This window comes from Coturnix japonica, chromosome 3 (genome assembly GCF_001577835.2).
Source record: "Coturnix japonica isolate 7356 chromosome 3, Coturnix japonica 2.1, whole genome shotgun sequence".
NCBI classification, from domain to species: domain Eukaryota; kingdom Metazoa; phylum Chordata; class Aves; order Galliformes; family Phasianidae; genus Coturnix; species Coturnix japonica.
This window is the reverse complement of record NC_029518.1, coordinates 93,301,371-93,317,551: the sequence shown is the minus strand read 5'-3', so window position 1 is coordinate 93,317,551 and position 16,181 is coordinate 93,301,371.

Below are 16,181 nucleotides of genomic sequence, written 5' to 3'. Positions count from 1 at the left end.
TTCTTTTGATGCAGCTCAGAATGTGATTGGCTTTCTGAGATGCAAGGACATGTTGCTGGCTCAAATCTATTTACAAGTACCCCCAAATCCTTTTCAGCAGGGCTGTGCTCTGTCTTTTTGTCCCCCAGCTTGTATTGACAGTGGGTGCTGCGACGACCCAGGCTCAAGACCTTGCACTTGAATTTGTTAAACCTCATGAGGTTCTCCTGGACCCACTTCTTGAGCCTGTCTAGGTCTCTCTGGATGGCATCCTGTTCCTTGGGTATGTTGACCACACCACAATCACACCACACAGCTTGGTGTTATCTGCAAACTTTACTTGATCACAGTGTCAGTGCTATTGATGAGGATATTAAGAGCACTGGTCCCAGTAGTGACCCCTGAGGGACACCATTAGTCATTGATCCTGATTTAGACATTAAAACATTGACCACTACTCCCTGGGCACAAACTTGCAACCAGTTTCTCATCCATCAAATCCAAATCTTACCAATTTGGAAAGAAAGATACTGTGAGGAACCATATCAAAATCCTTGTTGAAGTCCATATAGATGACATCAGTGTCTCTTGTCCATTGTTGCAGTTACAACATCACATGCAATTACACCATCAAAGATTTCCTAGGCAGGTTGCAGGATCACTGTCCCTGGAGATTATTCAAGCCAGCTGGGCATGACCCCAAGCAGTCTGATCTAACTTTAAAGTCAGCTCTGCTCTGAGATGTGTTTGGAGCAGATGGCCACCTGAGATCCCTACCCAACCTAGTTCACACTATGATTCTGTGATCTAACCAATAAAGGGAATCAACCATTCTGTGTTCAACCTCCTGCCACTGGCTTTCTTGCATACATTTTGGCTGCTAGAGTTTTCTTACAGACAGAAATCAAGATGGAAGAAGTTAAGGGGTTCTATCTATTTATAACTGTCAAAAAATCATTTTTGTCCAGAGAACCTGTGAAAAACAAACAATAAAATATCAATTAAAAACTTAACCATACAGACAATACAGAAACTTCTAAAAACATGAAATAAATGTAGACGATGGCACAAATTTACAAAATATTTGGCCTAAGTTCACATCAAATTAAAATAAATCTTATATTTGCGTGCTCTAAATATGAAAGATGCAGCTTTCAGAAACACTCTTCAGCTGTTTTGCTGACTTCAAATGCCTGTAATGGCTGTGTGTTCTGGAATAATGTGGAATATGTTTCCTTTTGAGAATAAAAGGACAAAGTTTGGTCTTGAAAATACCTTCTCACCTTAAATTGCAGTGTGGTATTACCAATAGCATAGTCATTCAGGTTAGTTCTTTTTAATTAAAATATTCAGCGTAACATTTACAGTGTATCTTTACTAAAATCCCAATTGCTTCAGGCATTGTTTATTCTTAACTGCTGATGGAGATGATTAATAACTGCTTGTTGCTGGATTTGCTTCTATAAAATGAGATGATTTCCTTTGCAGTGTTTCCTGTAGCAATCCACTGCCTGATCACAGAATCATAGAATCACTGAGGTTGGAAAAGACCTTCAAGATCATCTAGTCCAACCTACCAGCAATATTTTGCCACTAAACCGTGTCCCTTAGTATGACATCTAAACATCTCTTGAGCAACTCAAAGTACAAGAATACTTCAGAGATCCCTTGGTGGTATGGAACCAAGGTTCTGTTACTCGTATTTATGTATTTTCTTCCCACCTGGGGATAAAAGAAATGAACCATGCACTGAAGCTGTCTGCATAATGATAGAGTACTGGTAGTGGGGCAGATGCATAACTGAAGTTAAGTTAGGCCATATCGTAATCTTACACAGCAGCCCATGTTTGCTTTGGAAGTTGGGGGTAGACAAGATGATCTCTGGAGGTCCCTTCCAGCCCCTACAATTCTGTGATTCAGTGATTCTGTAAGCCATGAAAGAGAACCTTTTCTTTAAAAGCAGAAGGATTTCATTACCAATTACCTATAGTATATTATGGTCCTGGGGTTGATAAGTTGGTATCACAGTGACATCTCTGAAAACAGGAAAATGGACATAATAATCATGAGATACATATACATTTCTACTGTTAGCAGGTAACTCTGAGACCATTATCTGGGAGTGAAACAAAAGTCAGTTGTTTTTCTTTACAGTCTTAGTCAAGAGTGTGTATATTAAAAGAGCTGCCTATGAGTATATACTTGCTCATTTGCTGTCTCACTCTCTTGACTAAATTTATTGTTCCTTCTCTGCTTGTTTGTTTGTTTTTATCTTCATAGTCTAATCATCAGTGGTGAAAAAAGTGACAGAAGTATTTATTTTATGATCTCTAGTTAATTATAGAAAAATGATAAGATGCTTCAGATTCAGCTCCATTGAAGAGACTGCAAAACTATCTCCTTGTATTTCCAGTCTACTTAAGTAGCTCGTGTAGGATGGATTCTGTAGATGCCAGTACTGTAGTTGGTTCTTAGCCAAAACCAACTTTTGACAAGCACTCTTATGAATTTTACAAACTGCAAAACCTGTGCAGTGTTTGTACAGGGAGCAGTAGCCTTATCAACAGTGCTGACTCTACCACTGTTTATCAGTATTGTGCATGTAGGTTAAAACTGGTGTCAGTAAGTGAATGAACTCAAGCCTGAAACCAGTGTCCGCCTGTACCTCCTGTTTATCCCAGTCCTTATCAGAGAAGTTATAAAGAAGCTGTTTTTTCTGAACCCATTCGGATTATAAAGAAGCAACAAAAAATGCCAAGCTTTTATAACTAGGATCCCAGATATCTGAACTTTGCTCATAACATATCTCTGTTGGCTACAACCTTTGGACAGTATAATAAATATGTTTGCTGCGTGGCAATGAGCTCATAGACTTAGTAGCAGAAAAACAAAAAAATAAGTTGAAGTTAGTCATGTAAAACCACTCTTAAGCACAGAAGGAACTGCTGCTTTACAGCTTGCGTATACTCTAATTGATATGAATAACAAAATTACCTCCATAGAGGAAAACAGTCTTCGTCTTTCAGTACTGTTAATTAATCAGCTTTATAGCACTGCTTCAATTTTACTCAGACATTATAAGCATTTTAACTAGGATAACAATTTAATGCATTAGTACCAGTGACAAAAGTGGAGTTGTATAAATGAGTGACTTAAGTGGAAGACATTAGGAGCATTTTTGCGTCACAAGATAATAAAATCCTTTTGGAAAGCTGGCTCTATTATTTTATTTTCACTGGTTTAAATCTATTTCAGAATAGAAAAAAAAAAAAAAAAATCAAAATATTATTTCCTTTAGCAAAGCAATCCAGGGGTGAATTTCAGAAATACTCATATATTATTAATTCCCAGTATTCAACCAACCCAGTTATTTTTGACATGTGTATGTATAGGGGAATAGCATGGAGCACCATGCACAGAATTGTGTTGAGTATGAATTTTGTCCATTTGCTCTCAAAGGGCATGGTAAAAACTAAGACCTTTGGGCATTTAAAATGCAGTCCAGTTGGGATTTTAGGTAACTAAGTTCACCAGAGTGTTTCATATAAATCTTATTTTGGCACCTGAGATTTCATGGGTGTTCAATGTTTTAGTGAAAACTTACTTTGGTGCTGAAAACGTTGTATGTTCCTTGAAGTATCAGCACCTTGGTTTCTCAGTGACCGTCTGCTGTAAGGCTGTTTATGATTTACAAACAAGGCATGTCTATGTCAGCTCCTTTGGGAGGTCAGTTCAATCAGTGCTCTCTCAGCACCTCTAACACACATGGACAGCATTTATTTCATCACAAAGTACAGCAGTCACAGGCAGTTTCATCCAAAAGTACAGCTGGAGTAAGCATCAGACTTTTGTATAGTAGTCTGGAGAGTTAAACCAATTGTCCAGGAAATGGTAGTCAGGGTTTCCAGACTGCTCTGTCCAGGCATGTTCTAACTGACTTTGCTCAGCTTTCAGGTGACTAACCCTTAGCTGACAAACAAAAATGCAATGAGAACCTCTCTTACTAGATAATTCAGACAGTCAATATGAAGAACCTACTATTTTTGCATTTAATCAGATATTTTACCTGTGGACATAGCCCTGTGTTTCATGCTTATACATGCAAAAAAGTCCTGAGCAAAGGCTTCTTACAAAGGTAACTAGCAGGCATTGACTTTATCTTTTTGGTTTCTAGGGAGATTGTAGCAAGAGTGATAGCATACTGATTTCTTGAATTAAACTCTGCTTTAAATGATCCTTAATCTTACATGTTCTTTAACAAAAGAGATGCTATATAGCTTGTGCTTTCCAAAATGCACAAAATAAAATCAAAAAAATGAAAAAAAAAAAAAAAAAAAAAAAAAAAAAGCAGTAATCAAATCTCCGAACAGAGTCAAGGAAGCAGAGAAACAGCTGAACTGTCCTGGTGACAGCTAACAGTGTTTCAGGGTTAAGAAATGATCCAGGACACACCTTCAAGCTATTACTAAGAGATAAGAAGAGCTACAAGGCACGCCTTTAAGCTGTCATTCTAGATGTCTCTATTATGAGAGACAGTCAATGAGAATAGGGCAGGTAGGTACTCGTAATGCCCAACAAAGTGCCTTACCTAGCTACTGTGTCTCCAATTGTTGGTGATCAGTGCAGAAAGTTCATCCAAAGCACTGAATCCCTTCAGGTGATCTGAAGATGCAACCCCATTAATTTTTCAGTTTCAGTCCACCATGTGTCCCTAATGTGGAACTCCCCTCACTCTGCTTTGATTCACATTGTGAAGCTGTCTTGATGTGCACAAGCTGGATTCATTTCAAATGGACTGAAAGCAAAGATACACCTTAAACTCTTTAATCCCAGCTTATATTCAGTTTGTGGGACCAGGTTAAACATAATGTCAAGAGAAAAAAGAAAAGAAATTTAGTTGAAACTTACGCGTGAAATGCGTGAGCCAGATGTACTTCTGTAATCAAAGTACCCTGTAGCTTGTGAAAATGGAGTTTAAATAATCTCAAACACACAGATCTTTGAACTATACTTGTTGTCTGAAAAGGATAAAATATGCAGCTTTGAGCAGCAGTAGATGTGAAGATAGATCGTAAAGACCAAATGTTCTTTACATTTTGGAAGTCTTTAACCAGTTGGAAAACCAAAATTTTATTAAAATTAAAAGTATCTGATCTCAACTTCCAATTCAGATAGAAGCTCAGTTTACTCTGGTTCAGTGTATTGTGAAATAATTAAAGAAGTTATTTCTTGTCAGCTAAGCTGATGAATTTGTGAGCATATGTAAGTTGTACTCTAAGGAAATGGGAACTTAACCTGATGTTAGATTTCATTTGTTGCAAGCTAAGAGTGAGCACATGGAGAACTACCTCAGTAACTTGGCTGTGTGACTAAACCATCTTTCTGTTCCAAGTGAATAAGCGTTCAACCATGAGAAAAAAAACTATAGCTGCTTACCTTGCATATTACATCTTTTCTTCGAATTAATGGGGATTGATATGTTTCATAATTCACTACAGAGCAGTGGGAATAGTTCATGGTTTAAATTATACTGAGCTGCAAAACCCAACGTTTTGAACTGTGATATTTAGCAATTCATGTAATTTAACAAACAGTAATCCTTACACTTTGAAGATGAATATTATGACATTTACTTGCATTCAGAGAAAGAAATGGTTAATGGTGAGGACAGCAAAACAATCATTGTAGAAACAGTGGCCACCAAATAAATGTTTAACTAAAATAAATTTGCCCTAGATTTCTTTGGCAGAATAACCAGGGCACTGAAATGTACACAGAGGTCTTCCCTGCACTTTTTAGTCTCTTTTTTATTTTTCTTTTGAAAATAATAGATTAAAATTAAAGAAAAAGAGCTCAATTCTCTGAACATTTTGTTTCTTGTTAGAATTTGTTCATGAGGAATTGTTCTCAGATCTGTGAAAAGTTTACTACTAAAATTCTTGTCTTTTTTAAAGACTTAAGAACTCACAAAATATGTGATGAATTTTGGTCTCAAAGATCCAAGTTCAGTGTTTTTCTTTAATAGTACATCTTTATCTATGAATACTTGGAACTTCCACATACTGTTGGAAGGAGCATAAGTGCAAACACGCTACTGGGAAGGTCCATGGCAGCATGGTACAAGACTGCTTTTAGAAAGAGTGATGTTGTAGAGCTATAAAACCAGTAGATCCTGAATGTAACTCTGGAACAAAACTTTTATATTTTACTAACCTTTACCTGTGTCTGCCTATTCTGTGCGTCATTTGAGAGTTTCAGTTCTGTGGTTCTATGCACCAGTCCAATTTAGAGATCTATGTCTGTGCTGACAATATAAAGCTAGATCAAATCTTTTTCTTTTTCATACTTTAGCTTAACCTTTTCCCTTAGCAATTTTCTGCCCAAAGATGTTGTGGAGTCTCCTTCTCAGGAGATACTCAGAGCCCGCCCAGATGCTTTCCTGTGCAACCTACCGTAGGGAACTTGCTTTAGCAGGGCATTGGATTAGAGGATCTCCGGAGATCCTTTCCAGCCACTGTGATTCTGTGACTCTATATTGAAGGCTTGAGGAACTGAAAGATTTTCAAAGAGCTGCTATGTGTCTCTGTGAAGAAAAATAAAACCAAAAAACTTAAACAAAAAACCTCAAAAGGATGAAATCCTGGTACTTTTGTAGTAAATGGCAAAACTCCCTCTGACTTCAATGAGGATAGGACTTCTTCCAAAATGCACGCAATTTTCTCAAGTCAAAATGTAAGCACACTGACTTATTAATAAATTCACAATAATGCAGGAAGCCAAAGGCAGTATAAATACTCAAACAGAGCGTGTTTCAGCTTAAATGCCAATAGCAGACTTACTTTTGGAGTCTGTGGAGGATCCACATGCCACAGCTAGGATTTCTCACTTTCAGACATCTGGGCTCACAGATTGCTATTCAAAAGGAAATAATTAATAAAGAAAAAATGGCAGAGTGGTGCAATACATTTAATAACCCAGGACTATTACATATAACCTAAAGCGACTATGAGCTATTCTTTAATGTATAAGTAAGTGAGAGATGCATTCTTTTTTTACAGTACTTATTCCACCTTTTTCCAAGAGAAAGTGAAAAATAACAACTGGACTTAACAGAATGCAGATGAAAGTATCAGGATTTTTGAAACTGTAATTTAAAAACATGAGGGAACATTTAGATTTTAATTAATTTCCTTTCCTTTTTGTAGCTCTCTCTGTAAATCAGTAGGACTTTTGTGTGTATGTTTAAGTTAGTGTCCCATTAACAACTTTTTTCTACATAGAAATGAGTATGTGTTTTGAGGCTTGTTTTAGCACTGAGACACCTTTTCAGTAGGCACCATTATCGGGCTGTAGGCAGTGGTCTGTTCATTTTGTCTGTAATATAAAGGAGAACTTATAATTAATTCAATGAAAATGAGAAAAGTCTCATATATAGTAGTTGAGTTTGAGTCCGTCTTTTAACTGCCTATTTCCAGAGGAGTCTAGAAATCATTCTTCATGCCTGCAATGGACACAAAAAAGATACTTCCTGTCCTAAAACAAAGAGGGAGAAGAGAGAGAAAGGTCTTTTATGTAAGCAGTTTCTTTTTCTGTTTTTTTCTTTTCTTTTTTTTTTTTTCCATCCTATCTTTGGAGGACCGGTGACCCTAACCGGAGGTTGCAGCAACAACCTTATACCAGAAGTCTGATAAGCCTGTAAAGTAATCACCTTTTGTATAATCATTTCCAATGCCATGCCCCGTGCTGAAAGCTTTTACAAGTTGAGGGGGGATGTACTCAGTAAAAATATTTATTGCAATTCATTAATATATGAATTTTAGTACAAGGAAATTATTTTTCCCAGTTTGTACAATGCTAAAGTTGTATCATATCTGTAAGGTTGCCTCTTCAGAAGAATCCCACTAGAAATTCACATCTACTCATGACACTGTGCTTGGAGTAGTGCTCTTTTCTGCAGCGTAGATATCAAATACAAGCAAGTGCTGCCATCCTCTCATTCACAATTTACATTAAGAGGTGGAAGCTTTACACATGAAGTGAATATTTCTTTCCAGTGAAATCTTTATTATTAATACAAGTGCAATTTCCCTTACTCTGCTTTCTTTAAGGCATGGGTAAAGGATCCTGTTTCAGATTATAAAAGGCAAGTTTTACATGTGTTTGTGTATTATTCAATCTCCTAAGTAGTAAATGTTTTACTGTTGGTTTAAAAAGAACTGAATTGTGATATAAACATAGAGAGCATATATAAAAACAACTGAGATATCTATGGAACAGCAGTTTAATCTCATCTTCCTTTCTTATAAGGAAGCAGTGATAAAAACATGAGAACATTTAATGCCTAGATGGTGAGATTCAGATCAACTTTCTTAACCACAATCACAGAATCACAGGAGTCAATTTCAAGTGGCTTGTCAAAGTTAGGCTGGGATAGGTGCACAAAGTTGGATTCAATGATCTGTAGGTACTTAAGGCATTTATAATCTTATTTAACCTCAGCAAGACTTAAGACTCCTAGAGGACACACTGTGAAAATTCTTAGACTCTAAAATGAGAAAATAAGCATCTTCAGAGATTTTATAAAATCTTTTCATTCTTTGGAGTTTAGGAGCATTCATCTAATATGTATTAATTTTTTAGCATTAAAATCTAAATCAGCTGTCTAAGCTATCTTTATAGTGAAGGAGAAGTAGTTCAAATAGACCAAATCACTTCCTCTGCTTTGGATTTATCTTAGGAGGAGATGAACGCATCTCCTGGAGATTTGTTTTTCTCCCATTAGGTACTGGAGGAACCGAGGTTGTAACTAAAATGCAGGTGTTTGTGTTAGAGATGTTTTGTCAGCAGAATCTGCATAGCCAGTTTAAGACTATAGATACCTGAAGTTATGTAAAATTAATCCTACTTTAAGTTCATAACTGCAGGTGACTGTCATTAAAATGTTGTCTGTGGAGGGAAATCAAGAGAAGAAATTCATTTGCACGTTTTGTTTCTATTAGTTCTATTTTGCGTGTTCATCTCAAGGGAGTTAATTGAAAATGGAAATCTTTGTTTTCTTCTGTGTAAACTTCTAATAATTCAACATTTTCTATGGGCTTAGTGTGCATAATGTTACTCTTGTGCCAGTAACTGGTTATTTGTGGTTGAACTCTGACTATATTTGGTGCTTTGGGGAGATATACTTTTACTCTGACCAGACATCTGTGAGGATACACGACATTGAGGAAACTCAGAACTTTAAAACTGAGAGAAGAATTACTTCTAGCTTAAAAAAATTAAATAAATAAAATAAAATTTGATGTAATTTAGCTTACAAGTCTTACCCAAATAGAAGAAACTTGCTACGAAAACCTTTCATGGGATTTACTGAAGTGAATAAGTAAGAATTCTTTGTCTCCTTGCCAAGTTATTTCACTGTGGGCCCAGCGCAGCCCTCCGAGTCACACTTAGTTCTGCAAAGAGATTCTTGAAGGAATTCTTTGTTTGTTTGCTTACCTATCTTTGTTTTTCAAGATGCAACTATTTGCTCATTCCTCGGCTCTGGAAACAAATCATCTGCTTCCTTCAGCTGGGCTTCCAACCATAGAATCATCATAGAAGCAGTGGTCACATCTGTTGGCTTTGTTTTGTCCGTGTCCACAGGTTATGCTTTTGTCTTATGACAGCCTTGTAATTCAGAAAGACAACACTGTCCAGAGACTTATTCTTGCAGTGCATGTATACAGTGACAGAAATGTGTATAAAATGAACCACATTAAGACATTTAGTTAACCATTCTTCTCAAGGTCAGAAAGCATCCTTATCTACTTCAATGAAAAGCACTGGTCCTGCCATAAAATGCAGGAGATAATTGAGACCATGATACCTGTAATAGAGACTGTTATGATATCACTTAAAGTTTTTTCCATCACGTCTAGCTGTCTTTTATCTAGTAAAATAGATTCTGTCAATCACAGTGTCCTGGCAAGCTCCCTCATGTTAAAGTATTACTTGGTTTATTCTTTTTTGATACCTTCTTTATCTGTTAGGGCAACAGGTTTATGCTAAGTTTCTTTGCTTTGATCCTTCTTTTCATCCCAGGTACTTTGCTCTTTGACCCCTTTCCCAAGTTGCAATGAATTTAACTTGGCATATATCTATATATTAAGGACTGCAGTGCAATTCTGAACTTGGTAACAGGGATTCTGCTTCCAAGCAGAGCTTTGTGCAGTCTCACTGCCCAACATTTCATCTAGTTTCTGGGGGAGGGTTTGCTGCTTTCTGTCAGTTTTGTTTTCATGACTGTACAAACAAATTAGCCAGCTTCACCTTTTTTATTATTGTATATTGAGTCTATAGGTGCAACTTTGAGAATAATTCATCTCATAACAAAGCTAAATTTGCTTTTCTCTTTACCTACCATTAAAAAACAAAACTGGTACTACAGTTATAAAAAAGTTGCTACTACTTTATTATTTTAAGCACTTCACTGATGAAGAAATGATTGATGGAGTACATTTTCTTAATGTTTCTAATTACAGAAATATATTGTACTAAAATAAATACATACATAAATAAATACCACTTTCTTGGTATTCCATGGTAGCAGCTACTGCTCTATCCCAGAAACTGTTGTTCTGAGCCTCTCCGGGGTTTCACATGAATTCCCAGTCATGCTGAAGCCTTCTATGTAGTAGTATCTCAAGAATTACCTTTAAACAGTTTCTGATACTTGAATAAATTTCAATACTGTGGCCAGGAACTCTGAGAACTGGTTTACGGAGAAGTTTTCCAAACACAAGAGTGAACACAGAACATCTCATTAATGCCTTTAAAATTCCACTGGGGAAAAAACAAAAAATAAAAGACTAAATGTATCATTGAGTTTATGATTTGGCAATAATTAGTCTAAAAATGCCAAATGATTTTAGAAATTTAGTCTGCCAAGTTTGTATTTAGTATCTGAAACAAGTGGCTTAATTTTTATAGCACTATTTAATGAACTTGTTAAATGTAACTGGAGACTACTAGATTTTGATGGTGTTCATTTTAATTGGTTTAATATGCAATCATAATTTGTATAGTTATCAACTTTGTTTTAATTATCATCATATTCAAAATTTGGCTCAGACCTTTCTTTTTCATCATCAACTTCTATTATTTTATCTGTATCAAACAACAATAAACATGTAACTAGGAACCTCTCTCATTTAGCTGTGTTCATGACGTCACGAGTTTTTCACTTGCATCTATTTTGTGGTAGTGAAACACGATGCACATATAGTCTGTCTGCATCACTTGGAGATCGCGCCTTGCCTGCTATAAGTAGGTAGCTGTAAACCAATGAAAATAAATATTGAAATTATTCAGAAGAATTGTCGTGGCTCATGATAGCATAAATGAAGTTTCCTGGATTTCCCTCACAAATATGAAAACAGCTGATACATTATACCAATAAAAACAGTTGGTTTACAAAGTAATGGTCTTATGAAGATGTTTGCATGGCCATCACATTGCCGAAGTTATAACAGTAAATTAAAATTCTAAGAGAGCTTGATGTGTTCTACTGTCAGTCAGAAGTTTATTGAAATGCCTCCTATTCTTAGTAGTTCTTATCTTGCCACAGATGGGCAAATATTAAAGTAAAATGATCTAAAGTTTGCATATTTTTAATAAATAGCCCAGGCATTTTGGGAGAAAAGCATATGTTGTGCAAAGTGAGACCTGACAGGAGGGTGTGGTATACATGTGTCTGTCCTAAGCACTAAATTAAGTTGTGATGATCCACACATGGCTTCTTGCGGTGTTACAGTCTACACACGTTGGAAAGACCATCCTTAAAGCCCATCCACCCCTCCAAACCTTATTGCATAGTTTAGAGGAAAATATTTCAAACTTATTTTCTCTACATTAATTAATTCTACGTGTTTTTTAATAAAAATCATGTTTTATATAGACTGAGTTCTTGGAATCAGGCTGAGTCTGTTTTGTGTAAGGTCGGTCAGAAGAATAACTATCACACTGAACTAGTTGCATCAATGAAAACCAGTGACTTCAGCCAGTCATATAGGTAATACTTAATGTTTGTTTGTTTGTTTCATTGTATGTATTTTTCTCATATGGGTGCAGCAAGGTCAACTTCTTTAGTCAGGCCAGCATTTGAGTCTGAAAACTCACGGGGAAAGACTATCTCAAGGTGGGAGGGCATGAGTCAGCAATGTGCCCACGCCTCTAAGAAGGCTAACAGTGTTCTTGGCTGCATTAGGTCACAGGAGTGCTCTACTCAGTACTGATATGGCCACACCTGAAGTACTGTGTACAGTACAAGAGAGACATAGACCATATCCAGTGAAGTGCTGTGATTAAGGGCCTGGTGCTCCTTTTCTGTGAGGAAAGGCTGACTGCTGGGAGTTGGCTTACAGAAGAGAAGGGAGATCTCATCAGTGTATATCAGTGCCTGAAAGGAGGCTGCAAAGAAAATAGAGCTAGGCTCTGTTCACTGCCAAACACCAGGACAGGAAGCAGCAACACAAACTGAAGCACAGGAGTTTTCCTTCAACTATCAGGAAGCACTTCTGTGCTGTGCAAGTGACAGAGCACTGTCATGGGTGGCCCAGAGAGGTTTTATGGAGTCTCCTTTCCTGGAGATCTCCAGAGATTACATGGACACAGTCTTGGTGTGCTTGAGCAGATAAGTGGGTTGGACCAAATGGCCTCCAGAAGTCCCTTCCTGCTTCAACCATTCTGTCATGCAGTGAAGGATACACCTAATTGTACAGCAGTTGTTCTGACAGAACTCACAGTTCATTACTATGATTGCATTCAATTTTGAATATACTGATGAATATATACATGCCATTAATTACAGAAATTGTGGAATAATATCCCTTACACACCTAATTTACATTGGTGAGCTGTTCTTGGTGAATTTCAAAAATCTTGCTTCCGTCTTCCTCTCTGTTTATACATTCTCTGACATACATTTAATATGAAAACATTAAAAACTGCAATACTGTATTTCAGTACCATCACATTTTAATAGTCTATATTTTCCTGCAAAGTTGTCAGCCTTTGACACTGGACACAGCTCTTTTCTTATAAACAACATTCCTGAAATTTTAAGGTATTTTTTTAGTGGAACGTTTTGTCTCTGTGCTTTTAAAAAACCCGTTAGTGTTTGAGGAAAAATACCATCTGATGTTGCAATGAGGGGCTTCACCTTTCAGGATAATGTTTAACTTGAGGTGTAAATGTCCACAGTAAGAAAGGTCTTTCTGTAAGAGCTCTGCAGATTTAGGCTACTGATCTTGTCAAAGAAGTAACCACTGTATTATTTCCATCATTCTCTTTATTTATTTCTGCTTAGTGAATTTCAGCATAGCTGCCCAAACTTCTGGAGCACGAAACTTGAAAGAGCTATTGATGTCCGTAGGACCAGAGTCCTGCCTGCTATCACAAGGAACTGTGTTTTGTTAGGCTAGTCGTAAATGCATTAAACTAGGCTCTAAATGTGTTTGCTTTTGGCCAATAGGATATTACTGTTCCTCTGCAAATGCTTGTATTCTGATACATAATTTCCAGTCTTCTGCCTAGATGTGCCTTTGACAGCTTTATTTTTGGGCCTCTGACAACACCAACCAGCTTATCTGGCTTTTCTTGCTTCCAGTAGATTTACAAGCATCATTCATACCCCTTTCAAATTTCTGTGGGATACACCAGTGTATGTCCCAAACTTTGATACTGGTCAATGTCAGTTCAGTTTTAAAACTTAAGCTTAACAGTGTCTATCAGCTCCTTTCTTTCTAGCTCTTTGCTTTCTTTCTTTTACCGCAGTCATAATTACCCTCTGAACATCCAACAGTTCTCCTGTAACCCATCTAAGACCTAACAGTTTTGCTGATCTCTTTTTTCTTATTCATCTTTTATGCTCTGCTTGTTTTACTAGTGTTTTCTGACATTACTATTAATTGAGTTAGGCTTGCAGTTCTCCCTTCCAGTTTTTTTCCCCTTACTTAATATGGAAATTCCAAAGTGTTATTTCAGTAAAGAAATTACATTCTTCCTCCACATACTTGAGATCAATCTCTTCAGTTGTTTTTTTATTTTATTTTATTTTTTTTCCCAAGAGCAGTTCTCTTTTCATAGATACTTGTTACGGGCTGAATATTTCTCATTTTTCCTAGAAATATTAATTAATAATCTACCTGTTTCCTTCTCTTGAGAAATCTTTATCTTTTTCCTTCGAAAGAAAAGAATCTGAAATTCCTCTATGGAAATAAGTTCCTTGTCTTGAATGTTTTCCCCCAGGTGATGTAATCGAGACCTGTTCTAGTATGAAACCAGCAGAATAGTTGGTTTCCAAGCATACCTACCAATGAATAGTTTTTTCAGGATTCCTCCAACTGACATCTCATAGCCTTATTTTTGGCAAATATCACATCCTGGTGTTCTCTGGATACAACTTGATGACAAAATGTAATGTCTTTGATGGCCTATGAAGTAGTAAGACTCTTGCCAGGCATTCAGACCTGATCTTTTCTGGTTTTGATAAGAATCCTAGGGCTTTTACTTCCTGCTTTTCTTCTGTCCTTGGGACATGGCATACCTTGTAATCGTGCAGTTCTTCATTTGTTATCTTCATGTCTCCTTGGACTCTACTCTCTGAGGCTACACCTGCACTAGTAAGCCATAGAGAACCATGGCAATTGGGCCATTTTCTTACAGCTAATAAGCACAGTCCATGACCCACTTTTACCTAGCCACTTTCCCAATTATTATTTCAGTCAAGAACCATTCCCAATATGCATATTACATCTGAGTACCTGGTTTGTTGATGCAAGAGTGTTTAATTTGATGGACATTAATTGTACCATGACCCTTTGCCTTAAAGCCAGAAAGTGATCCTTTGTCCACTTAATTTGTTTTCTTATAATCAAATAAGGTTATTCCCATCACCTGGAGCTAGTTTCCTTTCTGTTTTTCTAGGGCATATCTTTTGTTTTCTCTTTGTGGAGGTTGTTATATGCAGTTCTGGGCATCTTGTTTAGGTGCATAGATACTTGAGCAGGCCAATCACTTTCTTAACTTCTCAGTGCCATCCCAATCTGCACTACATCTTTCCTTTCCTTAGATATATATTTGCTCCTATATTCTATTTTTTAAGTTATGCCTTTATTCAGGGACCTTGCAAAGACTATGCATTCTAGTTATTTGGACTTACTCTCTTCTAATCATCATCTTCTCCCTCTGGACACTAATTTTAAAGAAACGGGGAAAATCCTGACCAAAATAGCTGATTTATGTTCTATTTGACTGCTGAATATTTGTTGCTTCAATCTAAATCTGCCTCTGTTTCAAACTCTACAACCCATCACCAAGGAACAGAAAACCAAGCACTGTATCCTTCCTTATTCTACATTCTACAGTCTCACCTGGGTGCATCAGAAGTCATTTCTCTTAAGATATTGGGAAACAGTTGTGTTAATGCTAGAAGTCCAGTGAGGGCAAATGTTACGTCAGAACATAATGGAATCTTTGAAGTTCATTTTCTAGTGAAGACCAAACAAGTTAGTATAGATGGTGAGTTAAGATGTCTAATTGATAAATTACATCTTTCTGAATCTTCATACTATTTTATTTGCAAGCTTCAGTCTCTCTTGTTTGTATTAAGATCAGCAGATATAAGAAATATTCTTGTCTGTTGTTGTAAAACACTACTTAGATATAGAATCATAGAATTACCCAGGTTGAAAAAGACCTCGAAGATCATCAAGTCCAACCACAGCCTAGCCATAGTACCCTAAATATGATCCCAGTACAGCTAGAATACAGTACGCAGGATATATGCTTAAGCAGGAGACATATAAATGAACAGACTTGAAACAGAAATTTCAAACTTTATGTGTGGATTGCATTTAATTCTTGTTTTTATTTATTCATTTTAGGTTTTTATAAGATTAAATGGTCATAGAAATCTGTTAGGTTGAAATTCTCTTGTAAAATCCTATCTCCAACCTGCATGCAAATGTTCTTGATAGGCTGAAATAAATATTTGATATCTTCAGCAACTGATTCCACACACGTGTACGGCTCAAATGTTTTCTTGTACTACGAGAAAAGGACACAGTGCTTTTACTCCTTCTTTATATTTCTAATTGTTTTGTGTGCTTTTATCTTATCTCTTTTTATCTCCTCTTCAAAGCAAACAATGACAGTCTCCTCAG